The sequence below is a fragment of the Carassius gibelio genome, chromosome B5, assembly GCF_023724105.1.
Source record: "Carassius gibelio isolate Cgi1373 ecotype wild population from Czech Republic chromosome B5, carGib1.2-hapl.c, whole genome shotgun sequence".
Taxonomy (NCBI): Eukaryota; Metazoa; Chordata; class Actinopteri; order Cypriniformes; family Cyprinidae; genus Carassius; species Carassius gibelio.
In genome coordinates this window covers 4528691-4544045 of record NC_068400.1, presented here as the reverse complement: position 1 = coordinate 4544045, position 15355 = coordinate 4528691, and the positions used below count along the sequence as shown (strand labels likewise).

The 15355-nt window shown below is 38.6% G+C and overlaps 1 protein-coding gene and 1 long non-coding RNA gene across 9 annotated transcripts in view; one reads left to right on the top strand and one right to left on the bottom strand.

The window, feature by feature from the left end:
• The window catches only part of LOC127958682 (rho guanine nucleotide exchange factor 15-like), a 120836-nt gene that overhangs the window by 86964 nt on the left and 18517 nt on the right, over positions 1-15355 (top strand). The gene's annotated exons all lie outside the window — the stretch shown is intronic.
• On the bottom strand, positions 3632-4068 carry LOC127958733 (uncharacterized). The gene is made up of 3 exons (XR_008154143.1): positions 3975-4068; positions 3885-3944; positions 3632-3854 (listed from the first exon to the last, which is right to left on the bottom strand). It is a non-coding gene; the product is annotated as an uncharacterized LOC127958733 (long non-coding RNA).

Sequence of the window (15355 nt, the reverse complement as noted above, 5' to 3'; positions counted from 1 at the left end):
CCTCCTAAGATTCCTACCCCACCCCCCCGCCCTGGTCTGTCCCCCATGAACTTTGTGGTCCCGCCCCCTCCCCTTCCCTGTTTGTTTTTTTTGTTATGTCACCCTAACCCTGCCATTGTGTTTTCATGTTTGCCTTTGTTATTATTAGTCATGTCTTGTTGGTTTGTGTCTGTGTCCCAGTCTGTCATGTCAGTCATGTCCCGTGTTTGATGTTCCCTTGAGGAGCGTCTGGAAGCCGCTCCTTAAGGGAGGGGTTCTGTCATGATCCTGCCCTCGTGTCCTTGATTTTTCCTAGTCTTGAGGCAGGATCATGACAGACCCTTGTTTTGTGTACAAGCGCATGGCCTTGTCTTTGGGCCATGTGCTTGTGTTGTCTCGTTCCCTTGCCCCGCCCCCCTTGTTATCCTAGTCGTGTCGTGATTGCCCTATCTGTGTCACCTGTCGTGTCTTAATTGTTCCCCCTATTTAGATCTCCTAGTGTGCTCTGTCTTGCGTCGGTTCATTGTGTTACTTATGTGCTTCTCAGATGTGTTCCACACTTGTGACTGTGATTGTATCCTGTATACCGTGAGTGTTTGTTTATAGTTAGTGTTTAGTGTCTTTATCTGGTCAGCCCTGTCTTGTTTGGTTATTTAGTCCTTACCCTAGCCCTTGTTTTCCCCCTTGTGGGTTTTTGTTTTCCCTTTTTGTATTTAATAAACCCTTTGTTTGAGAATCCCTGTCTGCACCTGAGTTCCTCCCTTACCAAGAACCTGACATATTAGGTGTAATGAACTGTGCATTTTCTGAGCAATACAACCAGAGTGTCACTGACCCAGTGCCTGCGATGCAGAGAGATATTTAAAGACTGTCCACCTGGGTATGTGAAGAATGGCAGTAGCGGAGTCCTGTGTGTGTTTTATCCATTCAAATAATTTGAGAGCTTGTCCTTTGAAATAATAATAAAAAAATGATCACTGTCATCAATTTGTTTTTTTGGAGCCACCATGCATAAAATGGGATGCAGACACTGAAAATATACTGTCTGTAGTCAATTGAACTTAAAACTACTTTATTGGCTTAAATGTTTCACATGCAGAATTGCCAAAGAAAAATGTCCAAAATTATAGTTAATAAATAGATAAACAAGACTATGGCAGTGGAAAGATTAAAAATTTGCACTAAGTGCAACAGAATGTTAATATATTACAAATAAATTACTATACAGTTATAACAGAATAAACTGTAATTCCATATAATTTTACCTCGAAACATGGTTAAAATAAAGGATATGTGCTGTTTGCTGTATTATACTGTTTGCTGTTGTTTTCCTCCTATTTTTTCCACCAATGTTCTTTAATATTTCAACATTTTGTTAAAGTTTTCTGTTAAGTATGAACATGCGTTTTAATGCACGCACGACGCTAAAACAACTAACAGGCTTGTTTGAGATGCGCCTTGCCTCGCCTGAAATGTATGCGAGAGTATGCGGCTGCAGTGTGAGGAGGAGTGAACAAAGCGCAGGCAAGCCGGACAGATCTCTCCTCTCATAGTGGATCTGACACCTGTGAGATCAAAGATGCAGAGATGTATAACGAAGTAGAACTACTTCACTACTGTACTTAAGTACTGCGGTATCTGTACTTTACTAGAGTGTTATTTTTTTCTCCTACTTCCACTTTTACTTCGGCTACATATTTTCGCTGAGTTTAATACTTTTACTTTTAATACTTTTTTATGTGCTGCATCGTTACTCGTTAAAATTATAATAATGTTACGAATCATTCCATTACAAACCACTGCCAGAACTTTAGATGGCAGATTTGATGAAGCTGGCACATCATTGAGCGAATCAAGCGATTAAGAAGACTGCGCGTGCTGACTGAACTGCTGTGAAGAGAGAAATGAACACCGAGCCGAGCCAGATAATGACTCGTTCACGAGTCAAGAACCGGTTGCATCGGTTCTCGGATCACCAGTAACGTTAGTTCTTTCTGACAGTTCGATTCAGTAAACCAGTTGAAGAAAACAGTTCACCGATTCTTTTGCGCTCGATGCAATGGCGTCATTGGCGTTGACTGCACCTGGGCTCATAACATTAAGAATCAGTTCAGAATCAATCACCAAAAGAATCAGTTCAGTTCAGACGCTCTGTGTGTGTCGGTTTGCTTCACGCTAAATCACACATGCGCAGTATCACCAGCTCCTCGGTTCACGAATCGGACGCGTCTGACAGAAACGGTTCTTGACTCGTGAACGAGTCATTATCTGGCTCGGCTCGGTGTTCATCTTCAGTTCTCTCTTCACAGCAGTTCAGTCAGTGTACTGTTTGAGTCAATGAATTACTCCGGGATATTGGTTTGTTTTAACTCAGAGGGATATCAGACACATCAAACAAGTTAACAGCTTAATTCATCTGTGGATTAATGCGTATTGGAGACGCGAACTGTTTAAAACGATTCAATTCGATTTGGTGAACTGTTTCAAAAAGATCCGGTTACATCGAATGATTCGTTCGTGAACCAGATATCACAAACTGCTTTGTTTTTAACTGTCTTACAACAGACACGGAAGAGAAGACAAAGCTGAATAAATTCGCAGTTTTTGCTATTTTTGGACCAAAATGTAAAAAATTCTAAATGACCCTCTGATGTCTTGAGGGTAAGTTATTAATTACATAATTTTGCAAATTGGGCTAACTAACCCTAGTAACCGTTTTTTGTTTACAAGAAGTTACAGTCGAAGGAATTGTGATTGTCCTTTAGGTTAATCGTTTGAAATAGTAAAAACAATATGTTCAAACTTTTGACTACTTTCTTTAATAGCTACATAACACAATACTTCTACTTTTACTTTCAGTACTTGAGTAGTAAAATTTAAAATAGACTACTTGCAATACTTAAGTAAAAAAATGTTGAATACTTTAGTACTTCTACTTAAGTGTGGTGCACTTAAAGAGCACTTCAACTTCTACTCAAGTAACTTTTTGGATAGAGCACTTGTACTTTTACTCAAGTATGGGTCTCTAGTACTGTATACATCTCTGCAAAGATGGCTATCGCGGGATTCACGCTCGTACATAGCGTTGCTAATAAACTGGATCTGGATGTATTCATTCAAGTTCTGTTGCTTTTATATGAAAATATATAAAATGAACAAGACACCCATTTACCAAAGACGTGTTTATCAATATTTTTTCTTTAATACAGACATGTGTTTTTATTTATTTTTTATTTTTTTAATAAACATTTAATTGCATAATCAAAAGAGAAAAATGTTGTGTAATATTTTATAGGATACCTCTCTAATCTTATTATTAATAAAAAACTTATTTGTTATTAACTATACTTTTTTCCAGTTAACATCCAGTTCATCTCCAGTTCATATTTAGTGGACCAAAACATTGTTGAACATGGTAAATAGTTTGTTTTTAAAATATTTCCAATACATTTATTACTACATTTATCTATTATAATATTAATATCTCTAATCAATACTGTATCACTACAAAAAGTATTTTACAATATTATACTCGTATTTTCCCTGTATTGTTAACTTCCTCTCGTCGCTTCACTCTCCAGTCCAGCGGGTGGCGCTAAACACATTCGTTTATTTGCCAAACACCATTAAACCTCAGAAGAAGAAGATTAGTTTCACCGCGCTCTCTGTTGTTCTGTTGTGATTCTGATTGAATGAGAAATACAGTTTTTGAATCAGGTCAATAAATACCTATAATATTCTGGTATTCACAGTCGTAACTAAGTTTTGAATCAAGCAGGAATATCTGGAGGAGTATCATCAGAACTGAGATCTGCTGCTGTGAAGATGGAGTTTGTTAAAGAGGAGAGTGAAGAGAACACGAGTGAACCAGAAACCTGGAGAATAAAACTCGAGGAAACCGAAACCTGGAGAATAAAACACGAGGAACCAGAAACCTGGAGAATAAAACACGAGGAACCAGAAACCTGGAGCATAAAACACGAGGAACCAGAAACCTGGGGAATAAAACACGAGGAGCCAGAAACCTGGAGAATAAAACACGAGGAACCAGAAACATGGAGAATAAAACAGGAGGAACAAGGAGGTATGTGTTTCGTTCATTAATGAATATTTGTACATTCACAGATCTTTTATGTAAAAATAAGATCTTAACAATCATAGATAACAACAGACTTTTACTATAAGCTATGTGACCCTGGAGCACAAAACCAGTCATATTTAGCACGTTTATTTGTCAAAAATACAATGTATTGGTCAAAATGATCAATTTGTCTTTTATGCCAAAAAGTCATTAGGATATTAAGTAAAGATCATGTTCCATGAAGATATTTTGTTAATTTCCTACCATAAATATATCAAAACTTAATTTTAATTTTTTTTAACAACTTTAAAGGTGATTTTCTCAATATTTGAAGCTGTATCTTGGCCAAATATTGTCCTATCCTTTCAAACCATACATAAATAAAAGCTTATTTATTCAGCTTTATACATCTCAAAACACATACAGCACACAGTGCATTGCCACAACAACATAGAACTTGTTTAGTCTAATGTCTGATCTGTAATCAGTGGTTTCTGATGTGTAATTATTCAAGTTCAGTCAGAGTAATCGATTAGTTGGCCGGTTATTTTTATCCTGATTAGTCGATTTATTAAAAAAAAATATATTTTCCTTTTATTTTATTAACAAAAACATTATTCCACATTAGAGGATAGTATTGTGTATCAATGATAGTCAAGACAATATTAGGCTCATTCTCCTATTAATGTATTAAGTACATTTTTATAATCTATGTATTATTAATTATTTTTATTTGGTGGCCTATTATATTTCGGGTATTTATTATAACACATGCCCAATATTATTGGAATTGTGAACTGCTGACCTAAAGGAAGTTTTCTTAATAGCAATGCTGTTATTATAATGGAGGTTTATTAAGCAATTATAATTTTGACATATACCTTTTCTTTATTGAAAGGCTGAAATGCTTTATTTGAACATTTATTTGAACATATTTTTTATAATTATGTTTACATGTGTATTTGCATATACGTTAGTATACATATACTATGAAAGTTCAGCACTCTGCCCGAGGGGCTACCTTAAATACAGCTCTCCCGCGAATCCTGAAAAAACCCTAAAGTGAGTTGTTTCAAACTTGAGGCCATAAAAAGTTTTACAGTTTTAAGACAAGAGTCGCGATGCGGCTGGATTAAACTTCTAAAGGCAATGATGTCATTTAATATGAACACTACGTTTCAAGTCAACACGTGGCACAGACATCTTTATTTGAATTTATCTGCAGGGAACTGACTCCCCTCAGAAACGTGTAATTTTACCAATAATTCCTGATAAAACAGTGCTTATGAGCATCGAGTTGCTTTGTGTACAGCCGTTACTGGGGAAACCACAATGTTTCAGTGCTTCTAAAGTGCGTCCTCATGGCAGAGAATGCATTTGTATTTCCAAAAATTTGTTTGTGGTCAGATCAATGCAAATATCAACTCATGTTTTAACACAGCAAACATAAATCAACATAAAAATTGTCTAAAGGCTAAAATGTTCTATAAAAGTTCTATGAAAACCTGTAGGCCTATCTGAACTGTACATTTAATTTTATGGCTCAATACTATTACCACAGACATTGTCCAACCCTACTCAAACATTTTACTTGAGCAGCTCTTAAAATGGGTCATTCGGGAGATTCAGGAGGAGCGCGTCAGATACTTAGCCTAATCAACAAAGGTGGACAGCATCCCTCCTCCACCCCATCTCCTTACTTCAAGTTCACTTTATAAATAGACGGGGAAGGGGGGGTACTCTAGGTTCGGGCCATTCCCGAGCTCGGAGCCCTTCCCCGGACAGCACGCCAAATACGCATACCATACCACAGCTAATTATATGTAAGTGTGAACTAGTGAAATGTGAGTTTAATCAAAACACTAAATTACAAAATCCAGTTGGACCTTAAATCCTATGACATTGCATTTTAAAATTCCTTTAACTGGTGTTTTCCTTAAACGTTTAAACACAAGTTTTATCCACAAATGACAGCAAGACAGTAAGAAAGCTGTTTCTCCCTTATTTCCCTTATCACACCTATTCATCCTTGTCTAACAGCAAGTGCATGGCCGTTAAAGAAAAGAACCGAAACTATTCATCAAAAACACAAGTAAATAATATTGAAACCTATACATATAAAATACCAAAATTGGCTCTCAAAGAAAGTTAAATTTTTTTACTTTACGTCATTACTTGCAAATCAACAATCTAATCAAACTGTTAATATATAAAAAATATTGTCATGTTACAGTAAATTAGTTATATACCAGCCCCTAATTGTATTTGTTTTCAACAAAACATTTACTAAACTATTTATATGTAAGAGCAAACTAATTTCTTAAAGATAACACATAGTCTTGACTGAATCAAAAAGAAAACCTTCAATGTGATGATAACCTGAAATTAGGCAATAAACAGATCCTTCAATTAAGACTACAAGTCTGCCTCCAAAAGTAAACAAAGCTTAGTAAAAGGACGTAAAATAGTGCTTGTGTTGGTTTTCACTTGGGCTTGCCACACAAGACCCTTGTTGTCTGTGAATGTTTGTAGCATACGACCCATTGCCCAAGAGTTTTACGGTGCGGAATTATCAGCAATCAACACAGTGTCCCCAGGCTTTAGACTTTTCATTAGGCTTTTCCATTTTTTTCTTTTTTCTTTCTTTTCTCTTCTTTCTGTTTTATCAAAAACTCCAGGGGACATGGATGTTTCACTTTCAGTAGTAGCAAATGGTTTGGATTGAGGGCCTCCACATTGTTTGGGTCATTGGACTTTAGTGATGGGCCAACTATTGATTATTGCCTCCAACTCACAAAAGAGTGTTTGAAGACAAAGTCTCTTTATCAAGAGACTTCTGTTTTACAGTGGAGTGGTCCATTATTTGCTGTTCTCAAACTCCTCTATGGTGGGATTCAGTTGGGGACCTTTTGTAAACCTCTTGTACACCTTTTGGAATCCATGTATTGATCTTAAGATCAGATGTGAAACGTGGTGGTCCTTTGACAAAATTTCAGGATGCTTGGATTCCTCAGCCATGGCTAATCTGTTTAGTCTGCCACATACACTTAGGATTCTGTCTTGTAAAACTGGTGACAACCCATAGAGAGCGCCACTGCGTTTCACAGTTTTACCTTTCTGTAGGGCTTTGATTTCTTCAGGACACATGATTGTTTGGCTTTAGCAAATTATCTCTTTCTCAATGTTTTCAATGTCGCTTACAATCAATGTAATACGTGATAGAGAATCTTTGAAGTATTCCATTTCCTTTTCAAGTTCAAAATTCACTATTGGACTGCATCTTCGAGTGTGGCACAGCTCCTTCATTTTTTACATCAGTGTCTTCAGAATGCTTTTAAAGGGTCCGTCTGAAACAGTGTCGCACAGCGGCGCAGCATAACGTTCGTTCCGAACGCTGAGTAATTAAATACACCGGTATGGCGGTATATTCAAAATTAACATCGTAATGAAAATATAAACCGATTTTCGGTATGAACCGGTTTACCACCCAGCACTAGAATAGGGTCTAACATACATGTTGTTGGTTTAGATGATTTAACAAGTTTATACAATTCTTCCTCTCCTATAGTAGAGAATGAGTGGAACTGTTCCTCAGGGGGTCTATAGTGCACTTTCTGATGCGATACTGTAGCTGACGGCTGAATGGTTGCAATTTTATCTCTAATAGTATCGATTTTAGAAGTAAAGTAGTTCATAAAGTCATTACTGCTGTGACGTTGGGAAATGTCAACACTTGTTGACTTGTGTGATGCTTTTTTTCCATTAGTTTAGCCACATGATTGAATAAACACCTGGGGTTATGTTTGTTTTCTTCTAAAAGAGAAAAGACAGATCATGTGACAGTATTAAATCTAGAGTATGATTTTGACAATGAGTAGGTCCTGAAACGTGTTGTCTAACCCCAATAGAGTTCAGAATGTCTATAAATGCTGTAGAGCTGAAACAACTAATCGATTTAATCGATTAAAATCGATTATTAAAATAGTTGTCAACTAATTTAGTAATCGATTCGTCGCTAAATAAATTGTATTTGCCATAAGCGGCTCATTTCGTGCATACTTCAAATCTGCGGTGACCAAAGTGTGGCAGTAATGAGCCACCGGAGGTTTTACTCAGCCAGTACAGCAGGTGAAGAAGCGAATAGCCAATAGCTGGCCTCGTTTTATGTCACGTGCTTCCCGAACAGCGTCTCTGCAGCATTCAGCGGGAAGTGGGAGTACTTTACTTTGAGCCTTCAAAATGAAGAGTAACCTGTAAACTCTGCACTACTGAACTGTTTAAGGGGCCGTTCACATAATCGTGTCTTTTGTGTGCTCAAGTTGGTTATTTCCTATGTAGGCGCGCAGTATGCACTCTCATAATGGAAGCGACGCGGTCCCAACACGCACGCTGTTATTTATATTTATTTGTGCAGATTCTCCAGTACAAGGTTGTTTGCAAATGTTTAGTCGTAAAAGCTGATAACATTGCTTTTTAACAGTTAACATTTAAAGCTTTACAAACATGTTATGTGATCAGTTTGTCGTTTACCAGTTCATAATTCAGACTTGCAGCCTAATTATGACTGAATGAGAGAGGTAAATGTTTGAATATATATATAATGCACTTCTTTACTAAGAATTCACTGCTCTTTTTCACACAGCAGGTTTTTTGTGTGTGTCCCATTTTTTTTTTTTTCTGGACAACCTTCTGATGGATTTTACTTTAAATTCTGAGTTCCATTCAGGTTTCATGCCATTGGCACTTTTTTTCGAAGGATTGTTTACAATTTCACAGCATAAGCTATAAAGCTTTTTCCCAGTAAATAATAAAATACAATGCACTGCAATTTTATTCTGTTTTATCCTTATACTTCGTGAAAATATGTTCTCAAAGATTCCTTAAGCTTTGTTTGGGATGTTAAACTACTTTAGGAGCTCTAAGGACTGCCATGGTGAAAACAATATTTGAAATCTCCTTGTGAATTTTGCTAGAGTATGGATCAGTGTTTTGATTGCAGAAGAGTTCGACAAAGGATTACTAACATAATAAAACAACTCCAGGTATATTTTTGATGAGGATATGACAATGCAAAATGGTTAAAATCTCTTAAAAATCTATGCTGAATGATAAAGACCCTTTATTAATAATTTACTTGGGGAAAAAATTGAAAAAACTAAAATATAAGTACATAAACCGATTAATCGATTAATCGTAAAAATAATCGACAGATTAATCGATTATCAAAATAATCGTTAGTTGCAGCCCTAAAATGCTGATCCCAATGCATCTTTTTCGTTATCAACATGGATATTAAAATCACCAACTATTAAAACTTTATCTGCAGCCAACACTAACTCGGATGTAAAATCAGCAAACTCTTAAATGAAATCTGTATGGTGGCCTGGTGGCCTGTATACAGTAGCCAGTACAAGCATAACAGGATTTATCATTAACATTGGTTTCTCTGGATATTGTTATATAAAGCACCATTACTTAAAACGATTTATACTTGAAGCCTGCCCTCTGAGAAATCCTGAAAACTTTGTTATAAATTGAAGCAACTCCTCCCGTTTTTTTGTAGTCTTGTTCGGAAAAGAGACACAGTCTCTATAGTGTGATATCTAGGTGAAAGAGTCTCTATGTGCTGAGAATTAGCTGACCTCTGTGACGGGAGGCAGCTAGCAGATGGTCGGTTTAGCCAGTCTGTCTGCTTCCTGACCTGGGCCTCAGTTGGTCAAGTACACACTCAAATACTATGTGCCATATTTCTAGAGAGAAGAGTGGCGCCACCCCAGGAGGGATGAAGACCATCTCTTTTAAACAGGACAGGTCTGCCCCATAAGCTCGTCCAATTGTCTATGAAACCTATGTTATTCTGTGGGCACCACACTGGCACATCCAGCCATTGAGTGATGACAATCTGCTATGCATCTTGTCACCACGGTAAGCAGGGAGGAGACCAGAGCATATTACAGTGTCTGACATCGTGCTTGCAAGTTCACACACCTCTTTAATGTTATTTTTAGTGATCTCCGACTGGCGAAGTCGAACATCATTAGCGCCAGCATGAATAACAATCTTACTGTATTTACATTTAGCATTAGCCAGCACTTTTAAATTTGCCAAGATGTCAGGCGCTCCGGCTCCCGGTAAACATTTGACTATGGTGGCTGGTGTATTCACGTTCCGTACAATAGAATCACCAATAACTAGAGCACTTTCATTAGGTTTCTCAGTGGGTGCATCAAACAACTGAGTGGGGAGAACCTGTTTAATGTTTTGATCAGAACAGAACAGCGGTGTTTTGACCCGTGACGATGCCGCCTCACTGTCACCCAGTTGCCCTGCTGTGTGGGCTCTGTTGCCGGAACCGAACAATGTACAGGAATCCCTAAGCTAGACGCATCCAAAGCCATATCTAGAGCCCTCACATTCTTACGATCACAAACAGCCAAGTCAGCCAATTTCAGGAAGTCAAGTTTTTCTTTGTGTGGCTTATGCCTCAGAACGTTGCAATCTCTTTTACATATTCTACACTGTCAAAAGTGTTGCAACAACCAGTAAGGAAAAGAGCTAAATCTGTTAAGGCTTTATCATCCTCAGTCTTTAAAGCTGGCCTGTTCCGTGCTTTTTCTGTATAGGTGGTGGCAATTGTATACTCATTGCAAAAATGTTGGTAGAGTAGTCTTTTGGCCTCTTTGTAGCCCCTTTCAGGAGGCATGTGTTGACAACTGCATACCAGTACCTTTGGTTGCCCCATGGTGAACTGCTCTAAGAAGTAAAATCTGTCTTTGTTATTTGTTGCCTTATTCTCTACTCCATGTTCAAAAGCTCTCATGAAAAATGTAAATTAAAATGGGTCTCCACTAAGACTTGATTATCCATAGGCGGGAGAGTAAACAGTGACTGCTGTTTTATGAAAATCTCAGCAATGTCATTTTGACATTGCATGATGTTTCACAAACTTCCTTTATCAACATGTGCAGGAATGCTCATATCTGTTCTTGGTTGCTGTGTTCTAGAAAAATCCTGCTGCCCATCACTGACTGTTGGAACTACATCAGCGTCAGGTGCAAACTCACGAAAATGTGCTTTTGGACATACCACATTATCAGATGTAACTTTTAAACTTTCTGCAGTTGTGGCAGCCCTTGCTGCACTACCAAATGCATCAGAAACACTACAAACTGGATCATACGTGGACAAAACCTGAAGTTTGTCTTCAGCTGCAGCAATAGCAGTTTGGAGCTCTAAATTTTCCTTCTTTGGTTTGAGATCAGCTTCCTGCCTCTCAAGCTCTTGTTTCTGTTTCAAAGCATTAGTTCGTGCCAACAACTTCTAACTTAAAGGCTCGTGCCTTTTCAGCTTCAATTCTCAGCCTAGAAGAAGTGGTAGATGACATGCCTGAGACTACTTGACTAGCAGATTTTTTCGGAAAGAGGGGAAGTTGTGAAGAACAGATAACCATTGAGTGACTGTCAGTACATTCAATCTGTGGATCACATTGCTCTGCCTCGTTGGATTGGAGTTTTACACTTTCAATCCAGTCTTTGACCTTGTCTACAAAGTGCTTGAGACTTAGGTTCAAACCAGTGTAACTGATCTACATATAACTCATCATCTGACATAAGTTCTCTGGTTGCATTATTAATGTCTTGGAATGCAAGAAAAGTTTTTTATTAACGGTTAACCGAGGCCCTTAGCGGTTAATACTCGGTTAACCATAGTGTGCCAGGGTTTCCATTGTCCGGTAATGCCGGACAATGGCCGGAAAAAAAATTTAATGTCTGACAAAATTAAATCTCTCCGGTCAAATTGTCCAATTAAAATTGCCTAATAATACCGCCCCCTAACGCGATCTGAATTTGAGAATAAGCCTAAAATTTATAAAGCAAAAATACAACGACCTTTGGCTTTGTTATAAAGGCACAGGCTCTAGTAATAGTTATGTAACTTGCCGTGTTTAGAGCAGTCCAGCAATCCGTAGTGATGGCAACTACATCAGGTGACTGTAGATCTTATTTGAGCGAATCTCTTTTTGTCTCATATCGTTTTTCAATGCGGCGTGTGATTGCCAAACGCGAAGGAATGCTGTAGTGGGGTTGAACAATATCCATCAGTTCTTTAAAGCGTCCGCCCTCCACCATTCTAATTGGCATCATGTCCTTTTCAATCATTCTGCAAATCCCCTGTGTTATGGATTCGCCTTTAGCAACACTTGTTTTGCGCTAGCATCGTGGGGATGGTAGGCTGGGCGAAGGTAACGTTACTCGCAGGCTCCGAGGCCACTATGACTACTTGCATTTGCTATGAATACTACTTACTACTTGCTATGAATACTTGCATTTTGCCCCGTCACTCTCAATTTTAAAGTGCTCCTAGGGCTGGGCGATATGGCCTAAAAATAAAATCTCAGATTTTTTTTTATTTTTATTCGATTTCCGATTTTTTTGGAGGGAAATACTCCACAAATCCCATGCATTGTTAATGAAATGCACCGTTAAACTCAAAAGGTTGCATAGTCCGACTGGACCACATGTCGGTTGTTGCCGAATAAAAGGACAGCTCCTCCAGTTCTCTGCTGACTTTCTCACGTGTGCTGTGGTACAGCTGGGGCAAGACGACTTCACTGAAGTACTTGCGGCTGGGTAGCTCATATCTGGGGTCTAAGGTTTTAATTAAATTAATAAACCCTGTCTTCTCCACGGTATATATGGGTACCATGTCTTTGGCTATATGCAAAGCGACCGCTTTGGAGATTGTTCTCCACCGTGCCCCTTTCCTGTCATATGCGGTGCCTTGTGCAAAGGATTCGGCTACAGTCAGCTGTTTTTTAGCTATGTTTTTTTGGTCACTGCGGTTTTGTTCGTCTCGGAGAGACTGGCATTTTTCATATTCGGCTGGATGTCTCTGTTTCAGGTGTTGGAATAGGTTTGTGGTGCTGCTGCCTTTGACTGCGATGGGCTTTAGGCAAATGTTGCAGCGTGGGGTCTCTTGCTTCACGTCTGTCGCAGCAAACCCATACCAGTTCCAAACGACTGATGATTTTATTCCTTTCTTGGGAACAAACTTCCCACTCTCACTGGTAGCCATGTTGTCGGTTGCTGTTTCGTGTGAAACTAACGCTGCGGAAGCTCCGGGGAGCCAAAAATGCGCCATTACACAAAAACTCGATTTAGTTATTTTTTAAATCACCCGTAACAAAAAAATTCGAATTAATTCATTCAATCGATTTTTCGCCCAGGTCTAATGTCTGGGAGAGCTCTGGCGATCTCTAGTGGTGCAAAATGTATTACAACTAAATTCAATGCACGCCATTGACACCACTTAACCGAGCAAATTGTTTCACTCGGTTAAGCAGTTTTTAACGGTTAATCGGTTAACCATGGACACCCCTAGTGCAGACTCACCATTTATGCATTTATACACCATGTCAACATTGCCAGAGTCCTCAAGCAAAGTTTCAATTTCTCTCATTTGCCTTGTTAAATGTCCCAGCTTGGCTTTTTTAGTCCCCATCAACTGGTTAAGCCAATCCTCTTGCACTTTAGCAGTCATCTTCGACACTCTTTTAGAGGCCGTTTTCCCTCCGTCTGTTTGTAATCAGTATTTGTATGATTTTCTTTCTCTTTTGTTAAACAGAAAAACTTTTTTTAGTCGTTCTCTTTATTGTATTGCATATATTAATTTTTTTCTTGTTCTAATATAATTTTTTTTTTTTTTACTTTGCACTGAAGAAAATTATATATATATGCTGTCAGTTATAGCTTTTAGGGAAAAAAAAGTCAGAATCTGCAAAAATCGGTAGATGTACACTAACCTATACATTTTACCGGAAATCAGAATCAGCCAAGAAAAGTGCAATTGGTGCAGCTCTATCAAAAAAACAAACCCTATGTGTAGTGTTTCTTTACAAAATAACATCGGAAAGTCGTGGCCTAATGGTTAGAGGGTTGGACTCCCAATCAAAGGGTTGTGAGTTCTAGTTTCGGGCCGGACGGAATTGTGGGTGGGGGTAGTGCATGAACAGCTCTCTCTCCACCTTCAATACCACGAGTTAGGTGCCCTTGAGCAAAGCATCGAACCCCCAACTGCTTCCCGGGCTCCGCAGCATAAATGGCTGCCCACTGCTCCGGGTGTGTGCTCACAGTGTGTGTGTGTGTGTGTGTGTTCACTGCTCTGTGTGTGTGCATTTCGGATGGGTAAAAACAATTCTATGGGGAAGTCATTGCCTAATGGTTAGAGAGTCGGACTCCCAATCGAAGGGTTGTGAGTTCGAGTCCCGGGCCGGCAGGAATTGTGGGTGGGGGGAGTGCATGAACAGTTCTCTCTCAACCTTCAATACCACAACTTAGGTGCCCTTGAGCAAGGCACTGAACCCCCAACTGCTCCCCGGGCACCGCAGCATAAATGGCTGCCCACTGCTTCCGGTGTCTGTTCATAGTGTGTGTGTGTGTGTGTGTGTGTGTACACTGCTCTGTGTGTGTGCACTTCGGATGGGTTAAATGCAGAACACAAATTCTGAGTATGGGTCACCATACTTGGCTGAATGTCACGTCACTTTCACTTTCGTATTCATAATAGCATAATACAGTTTTTTTAGATATTTTCATGGATTTGTGTGAAAAAGGGACAGTTTTGACATTGTTTTAATAAGTACACACACTTATTACACACTTTTTATTTTTCAAAGATAACCAATTGATTTTCATCTTTATAATGATTTAATTTTAGGTCTGATGAAAATTAAAGAAGAAAGACGAGATACGAAAGAGGTGGAAGAGATGTATCCGGATCAGAAAGATCATGATGTCAATGGAGAAAAATCATTGAGTCGCAGCACTAAAAAAACAGAAGTCAAACGGCCCTTCAGCTGCTCTCAATGTGGAAAGCGTTTCACACGTAAGGGATACCTTAAGACTCACATGTTAATTCATGCTGGAATAAAGCCTTTCACCTGTCCACAGTGTGGAAAGAGTTTCATAAGTAAAGGAATCCTGAGGGATCACATGTTAATCCATACTGGGATAAAGTCTTTCAGCTGCTCTCAGTGTGGAAAGAGTTTTATACAGAAAAATCGACTTAAAAATCATTTGGTAACTCACACTTCAGAAAAACCTTTCTCCTGCTCTCAGTGTGGAAAGAGTTTTAAAAAAAAGTCAAACATTAAGAGGCACATGTTAATTCATACTGGGATAAAGTCATTCAGCTGCTCTCAGTGTAGAAAGACATTTACACAGAAATCAAGCCTAAAGGATCACATGTTAATTCATGCTGGGATAAAGTCTTTCTCCTGCTCTCAGTGTGGAAAGA